This window comes from Cimex lectularius, unplaced genomic scaffold (assembly GCF_000648675.2).
Source record: "Cimex lectularius strain Harlan isolate CLEC.00 unplaced genomic scaffold, Clec_2.1 scaffold78, whole genome shotgun sequence".
In the NCBI taxonomy this organism is placed as follows: Eukaryota; Metazoa; Arthropoda; class Insecta; order Hemiptera; family Cimicidae; genus Cimex; species Cimex lectularius.
In genome coordinates, this window is record NW_019392658.1 from 926,632 (window position 1) to 953,892 (window position 27,261).

At 37.5% G+C, this 27,261-nt stretch overlaps 1 protein-coding gene and 2 non-coding genes across 3 annotated transcripts in view; 2 read left to right on the top strand and 1 right to left on the bottom strand.

Annotated features, from left to right (window-relative positions):
* The window catches only part of LOC106663359 (B-cell receptor CD22-like), a 569,781-nt gene that overhangs the window by 428,201 nt on the left and 114,319 nt on the right, over positions 1-27,261 (bottom strand). The window lies entirely within an intron of this gene.
* On the top strand, positions 15,693-15,765 carry Trnad-auc. Its single transcript has one exon. It is a non-coding gene; the product is annotated as a tRNA-Asp (tRNA).
* LOC112126207 lies at positions 22,835-22,990 on the top strand. The gene has a single exon (XR_002909839.1). It is a non-coding gene; the product is annotated as a U1 spliceosomal RNA (small nuclear RNA).

Below are 27,261 nucleotides of genomic sequence, written 5' to 3' on the forward strand. Positions count from 1 at the left end.
AAAAACCAAAAATCAATCCATCAAACTGTTCAGCGATGCTCTAAGAGGAAAAGAGGGTCGACGGACAAATAGGAGAGGAGGACATGAGGAAATTTAGATCTCCTTTTTTTTCTTTTATTTAGGTGAGTCTGCTGACAGAGAGGAATTCCTTCGCCTGTCTGGGAGTGCCTAAATTGACTAATGACTTTGGGAAAGAAAACAAGATTATCTTAAAGTGGTTTCCCGGACGTGAAGGCATATAAGGAAATAAACAGGCTGACCAACTGACCAGAAAAAAAAGGCAGCGCTCTCATCCACGGGATGTGTGCTTAAGTTGGAGCTAGAAAAATGGCTTGAAAAAGAAAACCTTAAACATTGGACAAACGCACCAGTTGTAAGGATGTAAGAGATTCATAAATCTTTCAAAAAAATAGACGAAGGAACTCTCTCTCTCTCTCTCTCTCTCTCTCTCTCTCTCTCTCTCTCTCTCTCTCTCTTTCTCTCTCTCTCAGCAGACAGGATATGAGGAAAATTATAGGCCTTTATTTCGGCCACTGCCTTCTTTATTATCATCTACCTACATCTTCGGTATGACATTTCTCATACCGAGATTCACGAAGGGGCACAAAGGATTGTGCTTAGTTTTATAAGAAAAAATAGCGCACTTCCCAAGGTATGGCTGTGAGCAATAGGGGTTCTAAAATCAACCTGTTCGGCCGCAGTAGACGAAAGAACGCCCCCCCCAACCCCTTTAAAAACCCGCATGACTTATGAGTGATGCAGAAGTGTTGGCCTGGTACGCCGTGAAGGCAGATTTACAAGCAACCTTACCATAATTAATGAACCAATGGCTCATAATTAGTTGTTTGAAAGTAATCAAAAATGCCTTATGAAAAAAACGGAACTAATCCATATTCGTTTAGTGACCATAATTGATCATATTAATTATTCTTTTCATCTAAGGGTTTTGGTTGAGATGAAAAAGTTAGTGTCACGATTCGAACCCACGACCTTCGGCTCAATACGTCGGTGCTCTAACCAATTGAGCTATCATGACACCAATTTTTCATCTCGACCAAAAACCTTAAATGAAAAGAATAATTAATTGGAATAGTTATTACTAAACGTAAACATAAACTGGAAATATGTTGATGAAGTAATCTTTTTCCTGAATTCATGGCAAATTACAATTTCATTCTGTTGTTTTCAAAACAATTACACGCGAAGCGTTTAGCTTTTAAATTACCCATTACTACAGTTTATGTATTTGAAGTTTGCTTCGAGGGTTTCTAGTTTCCATGGAGCAAATCGAAAAAACGAACGAACTTTTGCCGATTCGAAAACTTTTCGATTGACTAGAGGAAGGATTGCGTTCACCGGAGGGCGAGACCTGCCAAGACCTGTCTGCCGTCTGTATCCCTACAATCTAATCTCTGCAATCGCGAAGAAAGCGTTTCTCTGTTCCACAAGACGTGATGTAAAACGGATAGTATTAATTAAAAAAAGTCCTCGTTTTCAGAATTAAGCCGGAATAAGTGATTTATTTTAGTCCGGTCGGGAAGCGGTTTTCTATCGTGCAGGAACTGTTCGTGTCAAGGCATTCAAATCACGTCAAGTGTTTGGACTGAAGGCATCCACTTGATATTTCGGTTAAAGAAGACACGTTATAACTAAACCTAACGTAACAAGGCAACCTCTTATTTTTTCAAAACCAAACAAAATACATGATATTCTTATAAAAATGGCATAACGGTTAATTATTAAATTGATGTATTTCTTGTCATAGTAGGCTTAATGTATAACTAACTGTTGCATATCGCGGACATAAAGGCAGTACTACTTTACAATTTTTTGTGTAATTAATTTATAATAAAACACAGTTTGGCATGGAATTGCACACAGAACCTGTAGCGTATCAACTACTAGTTTTAAAATCTAACCTTAATCCGATCGTATTATTGTATATGTCCTACGCAGTGTTCAGTTATTTTATTTAGTACTTATAGAACCGATTTAACAGTATGGCTTCTTATTGAGCTAACGACGGGTAGTGGAAAAAAAGCCTTATCGTAAAGAAGGTAGAAATAAACATTTCTTACCCCATCCTCTTCTCCAGAAACATTGTTCAATAACCATAATATATCTGCCTAATACAAAAGAAACAAAAACATAAAGCCGTTGTAAAATATACTTTTCAATACTTTGAGCAACTTAAAAGAATGAGGGTTTTAATACTTTCTTACTCCAAGTTGTTTCAGAGCAATGCCAGCTTTAGGAATTTTGTTTAAGGTTGGCAGAAAATCCCGTTAGTTTAGAGCGGGAGCACCGCTTCTCGTTTCTTCCCGTGTATTGGCAACACTGATTTATTTTGCACCAATCTAAAATCTGCATCTTGGAAACTTCTATCTCCAACATAGCTCTTGACCCAACCACTTCGTCTTGTATCGAGTGTAAGTTTTACAAACATAAAATTTTTGATATCAACAAATGATATGGAGACCGCGGTAGCGGAGTGGTTAGCGTGAGAGACTCTCGGCTCATAGACGCCGCGCTCGTGGGTTCGATTCCCACCGTTGCCTCTGGCCCTTTTTTCACGATAACCCCCCCCCCAAATATGAACACACATACAAGAATTCGTCACCATGGCTAATATGCATAGATCATAAGGCAAAAAAAAAAATATATATATATATATATATATAAACAGCGATACCCGGCTTTATTGAATAGTGACTAAGCATCCCCATCTCGGATTCGTGGCAAAACTTGAACGAAACGGAAAAAACTAAATCTTTTACAGCACCCACTTCATATCCTAGCTAGTAGTTTTAAGGAGGTGTAAATGGAATACATAAATTTCTCGATTCAAACACAACATATGGTACATATTACAATTAATTAAGGTTTTTAGTTGAGATGAAAAAAAGTTAATGGCACGAGCAGGATTCGAACCCACGATCTTCGGCTAGATAAGCCGCTGCTCGACCACTTGAGCTATCGTGACCTCGATCCACACGGACACCAACTTCCCATCTCAACCCCACCTTATGAGTTTTCCCTTCTTTTTGCCATTTTTCATCTCAACTAAAAACCTTAATTAATTGTAATGTACCACGAAATTAGTGAATTTAATATGGTATATACATCTTGCAATAACCAGGCCAATACAACGGACTATATTTTGATTTTACAAAATAGATTTTAATTTGGCTCTTAAAACGTTTTCCCCTCCTCCGATCATCCTGTTGTGCCTATTCTCGCTGGTTTTGTAAAAATAAGTACGATTCACAAAAGAATATTGTAGAGGTACGATTTTGGGATAATGCGGATCGGAAGGTAGGTCGCGTTTGAGATAAAATAGCAACTCATCCTGCCAAACTTGGTTAAAATCAATGTTGAACCCCTGGGGAAGTAGCGATACAGTTCGCATAGTGACACTATTGCGCTGTGTATCGGAAGGGAAAACCGAACCGGTTCGTTCGCTATTAATGAGTGGTTTTCTAAAAGCTTTAACGCTGGATGTTCAATGAACCGTTCGAGTTCAAATGCTGTGTAACCAGGTTTTAAATAAAACGTCAGTGATGAAAAATTTCATTGGTTGAATAAAGCCACGTAATTATGAACCACGTACCTGCACGAGTCGTGGCGAAAGGAATAAAAAACTGGTTAAATTCGTTTTTCTTCAGGAAAATTTTATTTCTTATAGAACTGTAAACGAGGTATTGCATAATGTAATATTTGTCTTTCTATTTATAGGTCAAAATTAATTTCTCCTATTTTTTTTTTTTTTTTGCCTTGCTTAGTAGGAAGATACTAAAACACATACATTTTATCTTGTTTTCTAATCAAATCAGAAGTCTCTCAAGGAAATGTCTTTGGTCCGATCCGTTTTACAATATGCACTGTCGAAACATGAATATGCTTTATCATTAGATGTATCATTCCTAAATGTATTTTTTTTAATTATCTCCCCTTATCGTTTTCTCTTAAGCTTGTGTTTCATTTTTTTGCCAATATATGTTAGTAAGTTTGATAATGTCCTTGAAAGGTTTCTCTTCTCTATTAACTTTTCTTTTGTACCAGCTGTATAAAAGACGACTGTGATTTTTGTGTTTCAAATTATGCTCCTCTTTCCACAACCGTACCTCATCAGAAAAAGTAATTTCTCAGGAAGGGTAAAAAATTGCATCTAGAAATTTTGAAAATAGAGGTTTCAAAAAGATGACAATTGTTTTAACAGAATTCTTTCTGTCAGTGTGTTTACCTCTTCGTGAAACATAAACTAAATCGAAAAAGGAATTGTGGCTCTTTTTTTCTTCTCGTGACTTTAACCACCTAATTTATTTTTATTTGTGTGGTGATTAGTGACCGTTAATCGATTATTATTCAGAAATCGTGAGATGCAGTCTGGTGTGATGTAAGTTTTAGAAAAACATTTTCTTTATCGTGCCAACGTTTCCATCTTTATTGAGATCATGGCACAATTACACAGAAGACAAACACTTTGAGTGAGTAGAAATACGTTGATTGAATATAATAATATATATATATAACATTTTCTTTATCGTGCCAACGTTTTGATCTTTATTGAGATCATCTTCAGGACCTGGGATTTACAAACATTGTTTACATTTAACAAATACATTTAGGATGTGAAAAAGTGAATTTATACAATGTAAAATATNACTTACATTGTATAAATTCACTTTTTCACATCCTAAATGTATTTGTTAAATGTAAACAATGTTTGTAAATCCCAGGTCCTGAAGATGATCTCAATAAAGATCGAAACGTTGGCACGATAAAGAAAATGTTTTTCTGAAACTTACATCACACCAGACCGCATCTCACGATTTCTGAATAATTTATTTTTATTGTTAAGCAATCAAAAATCCAATTTTCAATATAACTTAAATATGCATAGACGTGCAGAATTAAATTTGAACCAATTCCAAACAAGCCCGGGCTGAAACTATAAGGCACTCTGCCAAGGACTACTCCGACTATTGTGCTCTGGGAGCGAAAGTACCACAGGGCTGCGCACTTGAACCAATTCTTTACAACTTTTACACCGCAGATACCGCGACTTCACTCTCCACCATCCTTGCAACCATTGCCGACGACACATTTGTGTGTGACGAACCATTGACGACTCAGCCAATAATTGTTTCGGGGGAGCTCCAGACATACGTCCTGCAAATAGCCGAATCATTTACCCTTCGAAACGAAACCGTTATATTATTCCTCAATAATAATCTCTAAAAAAAGACTGCGTCCGTTTCCCTTCCTCTAGACTCGAGACTTATCTGAAACCAACACACATTCTACTATAAAGACCATTGGCACACAAATCGAACTTTTCATCAAAAAACAAACAAACTGGGAATCTTCAAGACAATTCTAAAACCAATCTCGACGTATGGACTAGAACTGTGGGGCAACGCTAAACCTTCCAACTTCCAAGGAATACAGTCGTTCCAACTCAAAATTGTCAGAATGATAGTCAACGCTTCTTACTACGTCTCCAAAACCACCCATTACCAAATTTTCCAAGTTCGACGATAAAACCTCAACTCACCCCAACTACGCCATTTCATGTTCAACATAATCCATCCTTATAGTCCCGTCAGGCTACTAAAGCGGAAATGGCCCCGAGAGCTCCTCGCCAAGAACGTAAAGTTGGGAAAAAAAACATTGGTTGCTAACTCCCGTCAAGACTTGCACTATTCATCTTCACTTCAACATCACCCTTCACAATGTCCTAAAAATCCCTCTCCTGCAAAAATAATCCACAATACATTTTCTACTTTCCGCAATAATCTTTCCTTTCACTCCAATCGAGTTGCCTAATCCTAAAAAGTGAAAAAATATATTTAAAAAAACATGTCTTTTTCTCTCACCTGCTGGGGCCTTGTACTTTGCAATTGTATTGGTTGTGGGGGGAGGGCATGTTTTAAAAAAGTTAGGTCCGTCTATGGCCATGCTCCAACCACTTTCCATCTTCTTCCAGCCATCCGTATACCATAGGATAGCTACAGGCTTGTAGACTTAAAAATAAATTTTAGAAATTTTTGTCAAACAAACGCTCGCGTATGTCCCCGGCATGCAGAGAAAGGTTGCTCACTGTGTCCCACATAATTTAAGGGTGTCCTTGGCTCCTTCTTATAGGCAACGCGTAGGAATGCCACCCAATATAAGAATTGTGCTCGCGCACCGTACCGATTCATGAAGAATACAAGGTTGTTTTATTGTATATAGAAATATAGTTTTGTGTACCTAGCCTGTATTGATAGTGAATGTATTTATTAGCGTGAGTTTGTAGTGTAGGTTGGTTGATGGTGGAAGATCGAGTACTTCTTCAATTCAATAGAGTTCGTGGTCCGATTGACCAAATAACGTCTTTCAATTAATTAATCTTTATGTAAGGTATTGATTGAGATAAAAAAGTCAGTGTCACGAGCGGGATTCGAACCCACGACCCGGCTAAATAGGCCGCTACTCTACCACTTGAGCTATCTTGACTTCGATCCCCTCGGACACCACTCCCCATCTCAACCTACAACCTTTCGAATTTTTTCATTTCAACCAAAAACCTAACATAAAAAGATTAATTAATTGAAAGAAGTCATTTGGTCAATAGGCCACTAAGTATAATGGATTTAACAAGTAAAACGAATTCAAACTCTACTTAAATCTTTAACTCTAACCTAACACTAACTAACCCCACCTAACTTAGCTATTCCTAACCTAACCCACCACATGCCTAAACCGATCACCAATGAACGTTCCCTAGACAATTAATTAAGGTTTTTAGTTGAGGTAGAAAAGTCAGTGTTACGAGCGGGATTCGAACCCATGACCTTCGTCTTGAACACGCTGCTGCTCTACCACTTGAGCTATTGTGACTTCGATCTACTCGGACTAACTTCCCATCTCAACCCCACCTTTCTAATTTTCCATCCTTTTTACCATTTTTCAAATGTCGTGTAATCTATTCGATTGAGTACTTCATTGACCCTCACTTAGGTAAATTATATAATTAGTCCAATTATTTAATTACAAACAGACAGATTGATTTGAGCTTGATAAATCCTAAATTCAAACCCAAATGCCACAAACTGTACAGTTTTTTTTTTTTTTTTTTTTTGCTAAGTTAATTTATTTTACTCAATTATTAATTATTGTCCATCCAAACACACGAGTCACAACGTACGCGGACGACAGCGCAATCTTAGCTACATTCCAATCCTATTCTGGCCACAGAAGCAATCCAACAACATCTGAACCTCATTACCGAATGGTGCAGTCGATGGCGGATCGGGTTGATTCAAGCCTTTCAATCCGAAATTTTCCGTGACCAATACTCAATGTTCACTTCTACGTCACCAATCAAATGATTCGTAAAGAACTTAAAATCTTAATCGTGAGGTTCTTAACCGAACACACTTCCTCAATTTCAACTCTAAACTATCCCTCTTACCAAACCCACTAGCATAAACTCTTTCCTCGACGTTCACCCCATAATCATCTCGTTTAAAACGATGATGACCTCCTGACCTCCCATTTTAACCTACTCAATTAAATAAATGATAAGGAAAAAACACAGCACTGGGTTTTCTCTCCACTGCTTCCTGGCCTGACAGATCCGTCAGATTTGTATGTAACTTCAATATTTCTTCAATGTATATTAATTTTGTACAGATGCCAATAAATGAAACAAAATGAAATAAATTTTAAAAATAATAATTTTTGCCACCATAGTTTGAAAAATGATTGTCTAAAAATTTTATTTTTATATTTAATTAATATATATTTTATTTTATATCACTGAAATTTTTGTAGCGAAGAGCTGATTTTCCGTCTCGGTGGAAAAATAATATGTACAAGAAAAAAATTTGTCAACAAACGAATTCGAGAGGCTTAAAAGCACTTTTATGTACTTTTCCTCTTGTACATCCCGGCAGTGAAGAATCGATAAGCAATTATGACGGCGGAATAACGGCATCGAACGAAAATGAAATTTGAGTCTGTCAGTTAATGATATGAGAAATAATATATATTGAACAAAAGAAAACGTTCTCTCGGCCGGAAAAGTTGTGAATTGGCTTCTTTCACGTATTTCCACGTTTCATTATTAAAGTTTTAATATCGGGTTCAATTCTAGAGCGAAAAGCGAGATCACCGTCTCGTCTCATACGGATAAAATACAGTTGATAAATAAAAAATCACTTTGGAGGGAAAATTTAACAGATATATTCCTTCACCTCCCCCTAGGTCTGGGAACTGATTTCCTTGGAAGGTGGGTATTTTTTTGTAAGAACCCAAAAACTTATTTCCCTCTCCAATCAAATCCATCAAAGGACGTTCTTCGTGTTCGTTTAACCGATCTTACCGAAGCCCTATTCGACTCCGAGACTCTATTTTTTAACAGAAGCTGTCAATGCTGACAGAACCGGAATGGAACTTGGGATTCTCAGAAGTTCAAACAGGCTCGAGTTTGTTTTATTATATTTTATTTTTTCATTTTTGTAAGAACGGAAAGTCAAAAACTGATTCATTTTTACATGGATTAGACTTTTTTCAATAAAGGCTGTAATTTTTGTTAACCAGCAACAAACGAATAGATTTCACCAAATATTCAACGTCCATTAGTGGATTGGTGATGTTGGTTGTTCACGTGGCACTTCTTTTCTTTTGTGGAGAATTTTGTCCTTTATAAACCTGCTTTGGAGAGATATGTCCCAGCGTATTTTAAAACATCAGACGATTACAACAAGGGAGCATTTTCAGTCCCACCCTGTATGCAATTTATACTGAACGACACCGCAATTCTGTATTCTAACTCGAGCAACTTCCAACATCCAACTTTAAAAAATGTCTTCCACAGTATATCAAAAACATGGACATATCTGTTTTGACCGTTTAAACTAAACCAGCTCTGTACACAACCTTGCTGCGATCATTTTAAACATGGAGCTGTAGATTTTCCAAGCTATAATATATCCAGAGATCCTTCCAATAAAAATTCCTCAGACTTTCAAAGTTCCTTTCTACATCACAAACATCAATATCCTTATTACTCAACATCACACAAATTTACCAAAACCTTTCCCTCTATACGAACCCTACTGTCCACACACTACACTTTCCCATCACCAGAACCCGATAATTTTTTGGACAAAGAACTGTCTTTCTTTTGGGGGACCGCGGTAGCCGAGTGGTTAGCATGAGAGACTCTCACGCCGCGGTCGTGGGTTCGATTCCCACCGTTGCCTCTGGTCCTTTTTTCCCGATAACCCGCAATTTGAACAACATATATAAGAATTCGTCATGGCTAATATGCAAAGTTCATAAGGCCAAAAAAAACTGTCTTTCTTTCTTTCCTTTAACACCACACTTACTCGATTGATTTTAATTTAGATAAACTTCTTTTCAACAAAGTCTGCAATTTCTGCGCAAATCATCAGACTCAAAAATTTCACCATAATATTTTTGAAAAATTGTCTAGGGAACTCCTTAAATTCACTATTTTTTCGTGGTCCGCTTGACCAATTAATATCATTCAATTAATTAAGGTTTTTAGTTGAGATAAAAAAGTTAAAAAATGGCAAATTCAAAAAGATGGGGTTGAGATGGGATGTTAGTGCCCAGGTGGATCGAAGTCACGATAGCTCAGGTGGTAGAGTAGCGGCGTATCAAGCCGAAGGTCATGGGTTCGAATCCCGCTCGTAACACTGACTTTTCTATCTCAACTAAAAACCTTAATTAATTATCTAGGGAACGTTCATTGGTGGTCGGTTTAGGCATGTGGTGGATTAAGTTAGGTTAGGAATAGCTAAGTTAGGTAGGGTTAGTTAGTGATAGGTTAGAGTTAAAGATTTAAGTATAGTTTGAACTTTTATTTAATAAAATGTTGAATATAAGTACTCTTTGTTGAATTTAAGGTGTATGACTTTGTCGTACAAGTAGTGAATCACCCTATATAACTTAGGGATATCAGTTTGCAAGTTCAAGGCGTATTACCCCAAAACACTTGATTATCATAATTTAAGAAATTATTTTAAGCACTTCTGAATTTCGAAATCTCATGAGACCTGATTCATTCAGTGAACTAATAGTTTTTGTTGAATAAAACACAAAATTATTTCAAAAATTGCATCACTGACTTGAAAAAGACAGTTGAGAATCAACGTTCAGTCAAAACGTATCAACATCCTAGGAAATATTTTTGATTTTTAAATGATGACGGGAAATAAATGACATTCTGCCACATTGTTAGAAGGTTGCTAATTTTCCCAAGCATGTCATGTTTCATGTAAGCGGGTCTGAGTTGATTAGTAGAAAATTCCGTCAATCTCCGTTGTTTATAGAGCCCAAGTTCTCTTGATTAAACTGAATCTAGCAAAGTGGAAGATTAATCCAACTAGACGACGTCAAAATTGAAACATTCAAGGCTTAAAGTGTACAATAATTATTTACACACTACAGTGACATGATGCAGTTTAAACAGGCAAAATTTATTTTGAAAAAAAAATCATGTTTTTCAGTTGAAGTCCAAAATATCGAAAATCGGTAAGACTGTCGGAATTTTATTGTTAAACACAATATCTTCTGTGTGAAACGAATAAATTTCTGTATAAAACATCACCCCCTTTTATGGCGTCTTTACGTGCGTAATATTGCAAGCATGAATCACGCCCCATGCCTTACATAAGTAGCTTGATGGGTAATTTTACTGTTATTTTGCAATAAAAGACATTCGGACGGGTTTGATAACTTACGACATTGTGTGAAAAAGCCAACTTTAAAAAAAAAGTGAATAATGTAATTGAATATTTGTCTTTCGGAAATCATTTCGTCCACGAAATGAATCCCACACTACTCTTCCAAGATACGTACAGATACAAAGATTTTAACCCCAAACCACCCCCAATATCCAGGACCAACTTTTTTTTTATTGAGTAATCGTGCAACAAGCGCAATAAGTTACAAAGATAACGAGATAATACAAAGAAAAAGGTAAAAGAAAAATAATGAAAATGAATCGAAAAGCTGTGAAACCACTCCTAATCAGAAATCATCACTTAATCAATCGCATTCTCTGGGGAGAGGATTGTTGGGAAAAGATCGAGAGGAATTGTTGTACGTGAGGATGAGAGTGGGATTGGAGGATTGTAAAAGTTTTTGTTGCTGTATTGGAAACAAAGAACTGGGCGTTAACGATGGATATAAGAATTCGTGACTGTAGGGTCTGGATTGCAACATTTGTTTGGACTTGGGTACGTTCTTAGACATTACCCAGGCTATTGACTCGGTCTAGAACCGCGTGGGATTCTCCTCAACCTAAAGCAGTTTCTATCCACATATTGGCGCCAGTGCCAAAAACACACGAGTATTAATGGTGTGCAGAAAGGTACAATCTGTAGACTGGGTGTCATGCTTTGAAAGTAATACACAATTAATCTTTTTATGTAACGTTTTGGTTGAAATGAAAAATTTAATGTAACCATTATGCATTACATCCATTATACTTAGTGGTCTATTGACCAAATAACTTCTTTCAATTAATTAATCTTTTTATGTAAGATTTTTTATTGAAGTTAAAAAGTTAGTGTCACGAGCGGGATTCGAACCCACGACCTTTGACTAAATACGCCGCTGCTGTAACCACTTGAGCTATCGTGACTTGGATCCACTCGGACACCAACTTCCCATCTAAACCGACAAATTCGAATTTCCCCTCCTTTTTTCCCATTTTTCAAGCCTAAGGTCGTGGGTTTGAATCCCGCTCGTGACACTAACATTTTCATTTCAACCAAAACCTTACATAAAAAGATTAATTAATTTGAAAGAAGTAATTTGGTCAATAGACTACTAAATATAATGGATGTAATGCATAATGGTTAGACGGAGAGACATTTACGGTACTATTGCTTGAGCCGATAAAATGGAAGAAACAACAAAACAAAACGACCTCATTTCACTGGAGCGACGTCCGAAAGCTGATAACGTAAAAGAAGCTATTAAACATAATGAGGATATCAAAGAATAGTATTATTAGCACCAACAAAGAAGAATCGCCAACAGGACTACAATTTAACTTTAATAAATAAAACTATATTTTCGCCTGACCAATGTGGAAAAGAGTGCCGCCGGTTTAATTTTTGATTTTCAAGTAGCATTGAACGTCTGAGAATAATTACCTTTAAAAGTGAGTGCTCTCTGAAAAGCGGCCATTATCATTACAAGTGATAAACGTCACGACGTGACGGTGATCTCACACGATTGACGTCCTTTTAGCCTGGCCAATTGAATTGATCAGCCGTGAAGGAAAAGCCCAGCCAGCCATCGGTTAGAAATATCGTATTGCTGGCCACTTCATACCTCAGGGCCTCGTCGATTTTCGATAAAATAACAAACACATACACAAAACGTAATACTCTGGTTAGCATTTGCTCTTCCCCAGAGTACTCGACATTACTCTAGGTATTTGGGGATAAACCCCCTGCCATTCACGCTAATAAATAACATGCACAGATACAATTCGTTCACACAGCCCCACAGTAATGTATATTCCTATTAATGTGTATATATATATATATATATATATATATATATATATATATAAGACATAAAGTGTATTTAGAGCCCCCTTCATTCCTGCTAATAAATTATATTTACACATTGATTCACAAGACCCATACCCCAAAGTACTAAATTTTCCTCGGGGAAATAAACACATTCGTTACAATCAATAACAAACCTCTATGTATGATTAAAAATATTTATGGCCTGAGAAATATATCCGTTTTCAATACGATCAGCGGTTTAGGTCAGCTGTCATTCCCCCAGGCCGCTTCAATTCAAAAACATTCGAGATGATGATTTTTTTTTTTTTGCAGACTTAGTTCTTAAGTACTCTATTGTGAAAATATCACCTGCTCTAATGGCCAAGGAATGTTTTGTCTACTCGCTTCCTATAAGGGGCCAATGCGTGGCACTCCTCGACTAAGTGTGGTACATTGACGTCCTTTCTCTGCAAGTGGGACTCATGCCTGTTATTTGCCCAAAAAGTAGGTGTCAGTGTGTCAATCAATAGCCCCAACACCCTGGGAGGTGAGTTGTGTCTCTATCTAGGGAGCGCGTTGGGAGACCGGCTGATGCATTTAACCCCCTTTGGGTATCCATTTACGCGCGGCACACGGTTAAATGCACAATGTTGACCCACCCCTTCGGACGGGGCAAGCGGGAGAAGTCGGCATGTCTGTCTGATTTGTCTGTGGATGTAGTGGCTTTCTATTGTACATCGAACTACACGGTTCACATTACCTACCATGAGCGGAGATGAGTCGCTCCTAAACTAGAAACTAAACGTATGACCTATGTGCCAGGGGCGCACGTTAAAGAACCTCATTGTCTAAGACATTGCGACCCCCAATGGGAAACATACATCTCAGTGAGTCAATAGGATATGGCATCCTCAAGCTGGTAAGCACGATTCCTTTTTTCCTTTCAAACTCTCGGTGGCTCAGTCCTGCTCTTGACATGCAAGAGTTTCTAGAACGATCCGGCCCATTGACGCTACCAACGTTCTTTTATTGCTTTCTTTTACTACTCGTACAGTGTAAAGCGATACACTTATTTATTTGTAATGGTATAATGATTATAGAAAAACATACAAACCAAGAAGTGAACTAATATAAATTACCACGTCAATTAATCAATTCGGTACTAAATCCAAATTCCTGTTAAGACGTAAGTACAGAAATGAAAATTGGAAATATCGTGCCGAAGGTCGGCCGGACAGCAAAGAAGGAGTTGGAAATATATTCAAAAGTGGTCTGGGATTGCTTTAACCCCCTTCAACTCCTGGGATCAAAGTACTAAGTTACGATCAAAAAGCTCTCCGGACGCTAAGAAACCGAGGGCGATGTAATCGTCGATCGCCTTGCCAAAAAATGCGATCTGGCACTTTAACGGATCGTTTTTCCAAGTGTAATTCGTATAAAAGGAAGGCGGTGGAAAGCCTTGCTACGTTCAACCGAACAAAAAAATAATTATCCTAATTTAAACCTATTAACCTACCAAAAACGATATTGGGAGCCGACTGCCAATCTTGCCAATGTGAACCCGGATTGAGCAAATGAAGAACGAAGCATATCACTATCAAGTTGGAGTTGTTCGTATGTGTAATATAACATATATGTGCATATACATACATATACATCTGCACGGAAAACAAACACTTTGAGCCCTGAAGATGATCTCAATAAAGATCGAAACGTTGGCACGATAAAGAAAATGTTTTTTTAAAACCAACGTCAAACTAGACCCCATCTCACGATCTCCGAATAATCATTAACTAACGGTCACTAAACACCACATAGATCTAACCTTAATATGACCTTGCCTACTCTAACATAATCTGTCACCAGCGCTAACCTAACTCTATTTTCCTACCTAACTTCATTTTTCGACACTAACCCTAACAAATAACCCTCTATTTAACCATATTCCCACATAACCGTAACTTTTACCCAAAACCATTGTAACATGAAAATAATAATGCAAAACGATTTGTCCATAAAGCCAGAAACACACTTACCCGATGCTACGCCATGCGACGCTACCCGAAACCATCCGATGCAAATCCAATGTGCAATTTTCCATAAGACTGTGTTACCTCCGTGCACATCTGCCCGATGCCACGCAACTCTACCCCACTCTACGCTCTGCGATCCCCACTATCCTGATTTTCGTCGGGTAGCATCGAGTACAGTCGAAGAAAAAAGAACCGGACACTCATATTTTTATTTAAACTACATGTATCATTGTCGTTATATTAATTACAACAAACTTATTTTAATATAAACCAAATTAACCGAGATCAAAAATACATTAGTTTTTATTTAAAAAAATTAATTTTAATGGTTTGGAAGAAAATTGATCAAAACACCAAATAACATTTTTTTTATATGATAAATTTAACTAACAATTTATTACTCGGTTTCGTTCGTAAAATTTAACTAACAATTTATTTCATGGCTTTGCTCATAAAATTACACAATTTTCGTCGAGGAGCTTCAGAACAGGACACTCATATTTTTTTGAAATTAATTTCAAACTATGTATATGCAATTTGTCGTTATATTAAATACAACATTCTTATTTTAATGTAAACCAAAGTATTTCACGATAGCTCAAGTGGTGAAGTAGCTGCGTATTTAGACAAAGGTCAGGGGTTCGAATCCTGCTCGTGACACTGACTTTTTTATCTCAACCAAGACCTTACATAGAATGAATAATTATATTGAAAGAAGTAACTTGGTCAATTGACTACTAAAACGTAAACGGATTAATGTTATTCATTGTTTTTCAACTAATTAATCTTTAAGTAAGATATTGGTTGAGATAGAAAGTCAGCGTCACGAGCGGGATTCGAACCCACGAACTTCGGCTAAATACGACGCTGCTCTAATCACTTGAGCTATTGTGATTTCGATCCACTCGGACACCAACTTTCCAGCTCAACCTACTTTTCGAATTTTCCTTCCTTTTTGCCATTTTTCAAAAGTATCCGAGTGGATCCAAGGCCCGATAGCTCAAGAGGTAGAGCAGCGGCGTATTTAAGATAAAAAAGTCAAAAAAGTTCAAAAATGGCAAATTCAAAAAGATGGAGTTCAGATGGGAAGTTAGTGCCCAGGTGGATCGAAGTCACGATAGCTCAGGTGGTAGAGTAGCGGCGTATCAAGCCGAAGGTCGTGGGTTCGAATCCCGCTCGTGACACTGACTTTTTTACCTCAACCAATACCTTAATTAAAGATTAATCAATTGAAAAGCATTTATGTTACCATTTACCTAATGGAGTTATTCATTATTATGTAACAGTTTCCAATAATTGTCTTTTCGTCTTAATATGATATTTATATATATATATATACACACATTTTATAGTTATGGTTATCATATTACATGTAATATTGTGTATGAAGCATGTAAGATAATTTTTTTTGCGGTGTGCCTCCGTACAAAATTGTATTATATTTCTTGTTATTAATTGCAGTAAACTTTAATTTTGTGAACATTAACTTTTCCAATGGCGCTTTATCCGTAAATCCAACAGTTGAAAAGCGAAACGTCGAGAGGAGTTGGGCACCGTGCCCTGATTCCCGAGGAGAAAACATAAATAACGGCATGACTTATGCTTCCGTGAAAAGCGGAACAGAATAAAAACACAATGAGGAGAAATTCCCCCAAACTGGAATCCTTCCTTTTTTCACTGGCAAATAATAAATAAGAGTTGAAGAGTTTTGGGCAATATTGATAATATCATCCCCCCTATAGAAAGGGCGGACAAATTGATGTCCATTTCATTGTGTTGAGAGGGAACTTGTTAAAAATAAGCGCCCTTGAATCGTCTTTGTTTTAAATAATCCCAGCTTTTCTCTTTTCGCGTATTAAATTTTAAAAATAATCAATTTGCCAATATTAGGACCTTACTCTTTAGTTTTGCTACTTTATATAATTTTTATTTGGGATGGTTAGGGTAAACTTGAGGTTGTTTTAGTGGAAACAAACTCAGCAGACGGCTAAGCTATTGCTTAAAAAACTTATAAATAGTACTGAATGTTTGTAAAGTTTTATTGTTATTAGTAAGTCCGGCAAATCGAACAATAAAAAAACATTTATAAACAGGTGTATTCTTAAGACGCCACTGTGTTGTGCACCTTCGCCGATTTTTCTCCCATGTCAGTTTTCTTCATATTAACGTTCGGTAAACCGCGTCGACGGTATGGAGAGAAATAATTAAACCATTCGGAGCGTACAATCTTTGAGGGAAAAAATTCACTTTCCACTTGGCCGCATGTGTCGCCAAGGATATGAGATGTATCGATACCAGGAATGACTCCAATCTCGAACCTGTGGGTTAGCGCCGGCAGCACTGAATGTTCCTTTCAAAACATTTCAATGACGCTATTACGGTCTACAGGCCGGGGATTCGGAAGATTTTGACATTAACCCGTCTACAGAGGGGAAATAACAACCCAAAACCGACATTAAAATAATGTCCGTCCTTCCCAATGTAATTCAAGTAGATGCGGTTGATTCGGATTTCAGGTTCGTATCACAATACAGCCCCATTACTACAATTTAAAGAAAAAAGTAATCCGATTTATTAACCCAAAATATTATAATTATCAGCTGATTATTTGAAGATCGTGAGATGCGATCTGGTGTGACGTAGGTGTTAGAAAAACATTTTCTTTATCGTGCCAACGTTTCGATCTTTATTGAGATCATCTTCAGACCTCAAAGTGTTTGTTTCTTGTGTAGATTGTCATTCTTGTGTCCTTTTGAGAGTGCCCGTGACTGGCAAAAAAGTTCCACTGGCACTCTTAAACGACAGACGAGAATGACACATCTTCACAGAAAACAAACACTTTGAGGTCTGAAGATGATCTCAATAAAGATCGAAACGTTGGCACGATAAAGAAAACGTTTTTATAAAACCTACGTCACTCCAGACCCCATCTCACGATCTCCAAATAGTCATTAACTAAAGGTCACTAATCATCACGCATAATTATCACCATTGACCAATAGCATAATTAATAATGCGATAATAATTATATGAAAACTGACAAAAAGAACTTAGATAAACGTAGAATATTTTGGTAGGCTTTCATAGAACTCCAATCCAAAATTCTTCCTCCACCACTCTATCCATGATAAGACCAAATGATTAGTTCCTCTTTTCTCTTTTATGTGTTCGTTTTTTTAAGCTCTAAGATGTTATCAAATTGACTTAAGCGTATGTGTAAATAAAACTTAGGAAAACTACAAATTTTTTATCTAGTGTCAATGGATTAGGAGCCTAAATGGAGAATCGAAGCAACAGATTGCCGACCGTTTATCCAGTTGATCAATCTTTTATTCGCGTGGCTCTTTTCGACGACGTTATCACGCTCATAATTTATAGCGTCAATCTTTTCGCCTACTTCGACGACTCGAGGTCTGACTAATGACATTCGGACGTTTGACGTCTTACAATGCATATGAATCAACCGGGAGACTTGGGGCTTTAAAACACACTGTTCCTGCCATCACGTCTTCTCCAATTTTAAACCTGTAAAGAATAGAACGACATGAAAACGCCCATTGTCTTGAGCAGATCAAACTGGTTTTTTTTGCTTTGATTAAGGTCTTTCGGACTGATTTCTAAGGAAGAAAAAAACTGTTGGAGTTTATAATACTCAAAGCTGATAATACTCGGTCAAAGAATGTAAGCCTTTTCTATCTTTATAATATGTTAGACTTAGTATTGAAAGTAATATAATTTCATACAATCAACAACAATAAAGAGATCCATTGGGCACCTACAGGACTACTTTCAATTTAAGTCCATACATAAATTTTTTAGTGCGAAGTGAGTAAGCATCATAATTATACAGACATATATATTCATTGCATACAAACAGGAGCTTTTTTTTTTTTTTTTTTTTTTTTTTTTTTTTTTTTTTTTTTTTTTTTTTTTTTTTTTTTTTTTTTTTTTTTTTTTTTTTTTTTTTTNGTTTGTACAGTGTGAGTGCAATTCTCAACCTTTGGGGACGATCACCCGGCCCACCCAGGTGCTTCTCCGATCTTCCCCCATCCCGCGTGGCCTCAGGAGGGCCCGCCGCGATGCCCAGCACGGTAACCATCCAGTCGCCAGCTGGCAGTACTAGGCACCGCAACATTATACACGAGGTGATAGGACAGCCTCCCCGGTGGCTATTCCGGGGTTCGGGTCCCTGTACTACCTCGCGGCCCGGGAGTGCCGTAACCCAGTTTTCCTCCGGTACCCTCACAGGAGGAGGGTTCACGGACACCCGACGAGACCGGGGGATCCCCCTCTCCAGTTGAGAATTGTGTGTTGTATGTGTGGTGTTTTGTGCACGGTGATATGCGTTTGTTATCTTCGGGTTCCGAGGCCCTTGGTCGCGTGCATCGACCTGTGTATTGGTGGTGGCGTGCTGACGGGGAGCCTGGACATTCCATCAATCATCAGTGGTGTACCAAGCTCCCCGCCTCGCCACCACATAGTGTGAGGTGTGGCGGAGTTGTGTCCGTACTGGGGTGCCATATCCAGTACGTGAGGATTTGAGTTCTCCCCAAGAACCTTCCTAGGGGCGGTAGCCCTAGGGTGTGTATAGTGTTTGTGTGCTTATGTCAGTATGTGTGTTTGTGTGTTTTGTATGTGGACGCAGTTTACCCTCGTGCCCGGGAGCACAGGAGCTTTCTTAAAAGTTACTGTGTCATTTCTTCCAAATCGTCGATTCTTTTTCCTATTTTACCCAAAAAAGGATGCAAAACGTTGATGAAAATTATATTTTCTGCAAGTATCAACGCATCATCAATTGAAATAGTGTACCAATAAGTTTTTATCTGTACACACGTTATATATTAATGTTACTTAAGCAAGCTAGACCTAGGTAAATAGTTTCTTTGGATTGTTGGTTAATCTTTTTGACTGGGTGTGTTTGTTGTGGTTCAGTAGATTCCGACCCTTCGTGACTTCATGAAACAGACCTCATCAGAGCTTCCTGTCGGAAGTCACCATCCCCAGTTCCCCCATGGTTGAGCCTGTCACCAACCATATTGCCTTTAGTCCGCCTCCCTTCTTTAAGCCAGAAACACACTTACCCGATGCAACGCTACGCGACGCTACCCGAAGCCACCCGACGCAAATCCAAACTCCGATTTTCCATAAGGTTGCATTACCCCCGTGCACGTCTACCTGATGCTATGCCACGCTAACCTACCCGAAACTCTGCGATCCCCACTGTCCAGATTTTCGTCGGGTCGCATCGAGTACAGTCGAAAACAAAAGAACCGGACACTCATATTTTTATTCAAACTACATATATTATTGTCGTTATATTAATTACAACATACTTATTTTAATATAAACCAAATTAACTGTGATTAAAAATTAATTAGTTTTTATTTAAAAAATTAATTTTAATGGTTTGGTAGAAAATTAATCAAAACACCGGAATACGATTTTTTGATATAATGAATTTAACTAACAATTTATTGTACTCGCTTCGGCGGTACATATACTAAAATTGGAACAATTTATTACACGGTTTTGCTCATAAAATTTAATTAACAATTTATTTCATAGTTTTGCTCGTAAAATTACACCATTTTGTAATGTCGGGTAGCATCAGAACAGGACACTCATATTTTTTGTAGTTTATTTCAAACTAAGTACATGTAATTTTGTCGTTATATTAATTACAACATGTTATTTTAATGTAAACCAAATTAAACGAGATCAAAAATGCATAAGTTTTTATAAACATTGTTTAATTATGATGGTTAGGAGTAACTTTATTTAAAACAATTAAGTTTAACAAACAATTTATTAGATGGTTGTGCTCATAAAATTTAACTAACAATTTATTACAAGATTTTGCTCAAAATAGTGCATCAAGAACAAAAGATGCGTTGCGATTGTGATAGTGATTATTGTAATAAACACTGTGGACTGTACGCGACGTGTGCTTGCGTCGGATAGATGTGCACACCCCACCAAAACGTGGCAAGGCGTCGTGTAGCATCGGGTAGCGTCGCATGGCGCAGCATCAGGTAAGTGTGTTCCTGGCTTTAGCCTTCCACAATCGTGAGAATCATCTTCTTCTCCTGGGTATCGCTCTTCTCATTATGTGGCCAAAGAACTTTAGGTTTGCCTAATATCATTCTGGATTTATTTTCTGGAGTATAGACTGGTTTGACCTTCCTGCAGTTCAAGGCAGCCTCAGAATTTTCTTCCAACACCACAGTTCAACAGTATGTTCTTTCACTCAGCCTTCCTTGTGGTCCAGCTCTCACAGCGATGACATTGCTTTCACCATACGTACCTTTTTTATCAGTTTAATGTCTCTTAACTACTTTATCAAGATTTGCCATTGTTTTCCTCCCATGAAGTACATGTTTTCTGAATTCCTGGCAGCATCCATACAAAGTCTGTGACTGCCTCCACTTTTTCTCAATCAATCTGGTTTTTCAACAATCTTTTCATTTTTTAGAGGTTGAACTTAATCACATATTTTGCGTTTTCTTTTTTCACTTCAACAGTTCCTCACTTTCAGCAATCAAAGTGGTATCACCTGCATATCTGAGATTTTTAATGTTTCATCCATTTTTGGATTCCTTAATACGTCGTAGATGTGTATTGCGTACAGGTTGAACAGGTATGCCCTGCCGTACTACTTTCCCAGTCTTAAACCAAACAATGTAATTATCCTTTCTATGCAAGTCTTCCGTATGTTCTTGCCTCCTTTTCCTGGTTTCTTCTGCTTCTGTTAGGTTCTCACCATTTTTGTTTATGATCATACCCATTTTGGCTTACTAAAGTTTATTTATAATTTCCGTTATTTCTAATTTTCTGGATGAGGACTCTTGTCCTTACTATTCTACTTTCTTCTTCCACTTCTGCACATTGCTTGTGTAAAAATATCGGGTTGTCCGGAAAATAATGCAGGATTTTAAGTTTTCATTAAAAAAAATCTATATAAAATATTCTGTTTACGTTTACAGGATTACTCATTNTTATTTTGATTAAAGAACATTGCTTTAAAGTAACTAGTTTCTTTTTTTTTGTTTAATACCAAAATCCTGCATTATTTTCCGGACAACCCAATAATTCTTTTATAACTTTCCAAAGTAATCCTTTAGTTAAGGTAGTCCTATGTACATAGTTTCTTTGGAGAAATTTGTGGCTTAATATTTTTGAATGACGCGTTTAGGTATAGCTTTATTCTTCTATTGAAGGGTCTGAGAATGATCTCTTTGTTTTGGTCCATACTGATTTAATTATTTTCAATTGAGGAAAAATTAAATCATTATTTGGACTGGAAAAAGGGGATTTCGTTCCCGGTCAGAAGGTTTAGTTTTGCCGATTTCAAATCTCAGTGAGGGAGAATCGGAAGAATCTCGGCACATTGAACAGTCTGAATAATTTTTAAATTTAGATTCTTGAGCAACAGGGACAATGACTTGGAATAAAGAAACCGTCGGATGTAGAAAAGAAGGGAGAGAGAATCGCTCGGGTGTCGAGAAAAGGATTACTTAAGGATTAGACACAATGAAACAAGGATCAAATATCGCAACAGGCGTAAATAATGGAACGCATTCCGGCTTATTTTCTTAGCCGTAAATCATACGATCAATGCAATTAACAAAAAATAATTAAGTTCAATGAGAAAGATTTTTAGACAAACTTTGAATCGAATCACAGAACAGGATCGGGTTCAGATGGTGAGAATGCGCTGATGGGTGAACGACGTTTATACTTTTAAAACAAAATCAAAAGACAAAGGAAAAAACAAATCTCGGTTCAGAATCTAGGTCAATTCCAAGACGGCTCAGCTGGAAAAGTCCCGCACGCCTACCTTTCCTACATCCTTGATCCAGGGATCGCAACTGACGCGATGACCTCCTCGAGCTTCTTCCACTCGAATGAGAAACAATAGAAATAAATTTAAAATTATGAACAAAAAATGAAAAGAAAAGAACGATCCACTATCTGAGTTTTTAAATGTCTTCCTATCTTGTCATCTGGAGGCGTTGATTAATTATTACCAAAGAAAAAAAAATTTTATCGTGATAAATTATGGGCCAGGAAACATAGGCTCGAGAAAGTCGTGTCTTGAGCAAAATCTCAATCAGACCTTGTTCGGGATTAATCGATTCTCATTCGATGTCGTTACACTAGTCTAATTTTCCAATGTTTCTTTTTCTATTGGTCCGGAATCTCCAGAGTCCAGTCTGCGGTATTGCTATCATTTTAATAATACTAACAGGACGTATACTTACCTGGCGTCGGGGTTACCGTGATCACTAAGGCGGTTCCCCCAGGGTGAGGCCTTCCCATTGCACTACGGCTTGGCTGACCTCTGCGAATATCCCAAATGCGGATATCTCGGGCGCGTAATTTTTGGTACGGGGACCGCGGTAGCCGAGTGGTTAGCATGAGAGACTCTCACGCCGCGGTCGTGGGTTCGATTCCCACCGTTGCCCCTGGCCCTTTTTTCCCAATAACCCCCCAAATTTGAACACACATACGAATTTGTCACATGGCTAATATGCATAGTTCATAACGCAAAAAAAAAAAAAAAAAAAAAAAAAAAAAAAAAAAAAAAAAAAAAAAAAAAACAGGACGTAGTTCTGCCATCAGTTTCTGTTATTATCATTTCATTAAATGACAATCTTTTACTCATGCCACTGACCCACTGAGCAAAGTACTTAATAGTGTGTCACTAGTAGCGTAGTACTTTGCTTATCCTACTATGCTGGTATTTTTTTACATAATTTTTGTGAATCAGGAGTCAAAACAAAAGCCCAAAAAAAGTGAAGTTACAAATTGTACAGTGTTCTAAAATTAATATTTAAACGAGATTGTCTCCAGACATGAGTGACAGAAGGAGAAATTTGCCTTCATCTCATGAGTGGCCGTTGGAGACGCCAGATTATACCAGCCCTTGGATTATGCCACACGGGGCGATTTTGAGGCCAAAGTCTGCGCTTCCAGACATTCCAATCTGAACTCCTTTAAGAAGTACCTAGGTACTGCTATTGACCATCTGCCCTGACTAAACTCTTGTGTCGAAGCAAGTGGAGAAAGAAAAACAGTCAGTTTCTTCGTCAAGGTATCAAGAAACCTCCCCTTCATCGAGACTTAAAAACTATTTCTTATAATTTAAACGGTTAATAAATATAAACATCCAATTACAATACTCGAAATTATGGTTTCAACCAACTAAATTTATGAGTTTTGCTTCGAAGAGTGGACGAGATCTTTCAGACTGGATTTGGGGTAGCAAGGGTTATGTGCCTCAAAAGCTTGATGGAGGAACTGGTGTTTTTTAAGTTATGTAGGTTTAAGGTTAGGAGTAGGGTAGGTTAGAGATTTGTTTGCGATATTATTATGCTTTTTCTGTTCGTTTGTGAATATTTGAACAAAGATAGGTTTTTTGTATTTGATACCCGAAGATTTAAAGAAGAAGAAAAGGAAGAGCCATCAACTTGACTACCTTCTTAGCATTTTCTTCTTTCTTAAATCTTCGGGTTGCATCCTAGCTGTCCTTTCGAAGGCAAGATACGATTTTCTCTCGTCCCCTCTCTTGCTTCTCCCTGCCATTCATTTTTTACGAGATGGTATTTTCAAATGTATTATGATAATATATAAAATATTTATATTTACATATATAAAATGTTTTGTGAATATGTTAAGATGGATATGTTTTTGACTTGATGTACAAATTATTTTTTGTGGGCTTATTCCGTCATCAGGATTTGGTTAGAGTTATGTTTAGGGATCAGTAAGGTTAGGTTTATGGTTATGGAGTCAATTTCTGTAGAGTTGGACCGGGTTAGGTTAGATAGGGGTAGTCACGATGTTTTTAAGATGTAAACTCGTGTTAATTCGAGTAGATTAATGTCCAGTAAGATCGTGAACGCCCCCTTCTTTTCTTGGCATGTTAAACGTTAATTTTTCCGCAATGCTGCGCGTGGCGAGTGGTAGAACCAAAAATAAAGCTATAACAGTCCTTAAAAACTTTTTTTTTTGCTGGGGCTTCCGACATCTAGGTCATTTCAGCCCCCACTAAGTCTATATTCTATACCCGTTCAAACACAATATTCATACAAATAAATACATTCATATACTTAAATACATCCATACAGTACACTCATTCCGTTTGGTCGGTGGAGTACTTGATATTCCTCCACCGACCCTATATTCAAATTAATCTAGATTGGGGTCGATGGAGTACTTTTATAAATATTCCGCCATCGACCCGAACACACACTCACTCGCTTTCATCGTTCGAGGGGCGATGATGACGTTATATTCACCCTCACCCCTCGCCATTCACGCTAATAAATACATGCACACAGACCAAAGATATAGACACATAACACATAAGACATACTATATGCAATTAAAAAAAAAAAACAATTTCCCCTAAAAAGCGGAACAGGGGACTCTGAAACTCGCTACCGTGCTCGAGGACTCTTCTTAAATCCGGCGGCATACCTACACGCTCTTAGTATGGAGCCCAGGCATGACACGCCTCTATTATGTGGGACACATCGAGCAACGTTTCTCTGCATAAGGGGTACCTGCGCGGCCCAAAAGCAAGTGCCCATGTGTCAACCGAGTATGGCCAATCCTCAGTCGGGTGAGGACGATCCCTCGTCTCCTGCTCAGATTCTCTGAGGGCCATCTACCGGACGTGCTCTTGACTCGCAAGAGCCCTTGTTGCTGTTTGTTATGGTTTTCTTTTGTGTTAAATTGTAAGATGCCGGAAGTTAATAAAACAGGAAAATTAATTAACCCTTTTATACAAAATGAACTCGAAAAGAACTAACAAATGACACGCTTCAATTCGTGCCGACATACCTAACTTGTATCCTAACCTCTAAGAGCCTATTACTTTTTAGGATATGGGATGTATCTATTATGAACGAGAGTGTAAAGACAAGTCAGAAAGTAACAAAAGAAATGTATTGGTCTGATTTAATTAATGCTTATTTAAGAATAAAAATACATGTAAACAAAAAACAGCTGTTAAATTCATGGATGCCATGTTGGTCACCTACGACCAAACGGATAGCAATGTGACTACATTTTCGACCTAACATTTAACATTGGCTCTGGCCTGTTAGATCGAGCAATGTTAACTAGCCGATTCTTACAAGCCTACGTCATAATTTTTCTCGATCTAACAGGACCTAACAGAGTTAACAGGGTTAAGACAAAGATCGTGAATACATACCCCTTATGTTTCATAGTATTAAGTTTTAGGTTAGGTGTCAGGTCGGTCTGGCTTAGGGGTTCAATAATTTTGAGTAGTAACACCATCTTGATTTATTCTGTAAATAAATTATAGTCTTTTATGAATATTCCTTTTTTATCTGTCTTTCCATAAATCGTGGAAAGAAAAATAAAAACAAAAATGGACCATTTGACTTCATTCCACATCATCTAATACTTAAAAGATTACATGAGTGTTTTCATAAATATATTATANTATTAGTATATAGTGTTAAAAAAAGATGGGAAGAAATTTGATCACAGCACTTTTGGATGTTTTAAACACACGAATAAGGTTAACAACATTTAATTAATAAGTGCTTAAACTTACTTAAATATGAGCACCACTCGATTATTAACGGAACTCAAAGGAGGGTAAGAAAATACACAGGATAATCTCGAAGTGTACTTAAATGTTGTCACCGGATCAAAATTATAAAATTGGCCTACTGTTGTACAAAATTTTTATTTCAATGGGCTACTTTGTGGGCAAAATGATCCTGAGAGTGAGTGAGATGTTCGAACGGCACGACTCCATCCACTCGATCAATTAAACAACAATAACCGGTTAATCCGAACTGCGTCGTTAAACGCCACCTGGGTTCGAATAAAATATAAAATACTCGTCTTTGTGATTAGCGAGGGGTCTTATGACTCTGGGCGAAGGCAATACGCTAAGCTATAAATCTAAAGCTATAACATCTCTCGCTGATGAAACGGCCGTCGGTATGATATAGCCCTGCAGGTAGGGTTTAGGAAGAGCCGAAATATTACGTGAGACAACGAGTCTTTTAAAAGGATATTTATGGTGTGTACAGCTCTATGGATCAATCTGGGTCTTACTATTCGAACAAACGGCCCGGTCATTGCTCTTTTCTTAACTAATGAATACAGATCTAAAGTAAACTCCTATTGACCAGATTAAAATCGAACTGTTTAAAATGAGAATAACGTTCTGAAACTGTTAACGGTCATTTGGATCGAACACGTCCCTCGTGGATTCGCCGTATCGATTTTACGTCCATTGTATTTTGCTTAAAATAAACTGAAAAAAAAGCGAGTCTTAAATTTCTCCGGGTGGTTGAATCATGGGGCTATTTTTCAATAGAACGGTGTTGTTTTGATCCGTTTATTTGAAATCAATTTTGAAATCATAACCCGCCTCGAGTAATCAAAACGAAGTTAGCGTTCAACCTTCGCTCTGCTATAATTGAAACGAGCGAGAAGTCCGTACGGTGGGTGGAGTCGTTAACCGTTTTTTCACTCGTATAATTGGTGATAAGGCGAGTTAACACGAACAACATTCGTTAGCATGTCCCACGACCTGTCCGAGAAATCAGCCCGGTTTAAGAGAAAATATTCAATCACCGATTCCAGACTAGGGTCTGAATTAGAGCCGTTCAAAGAAAACCTTTGTC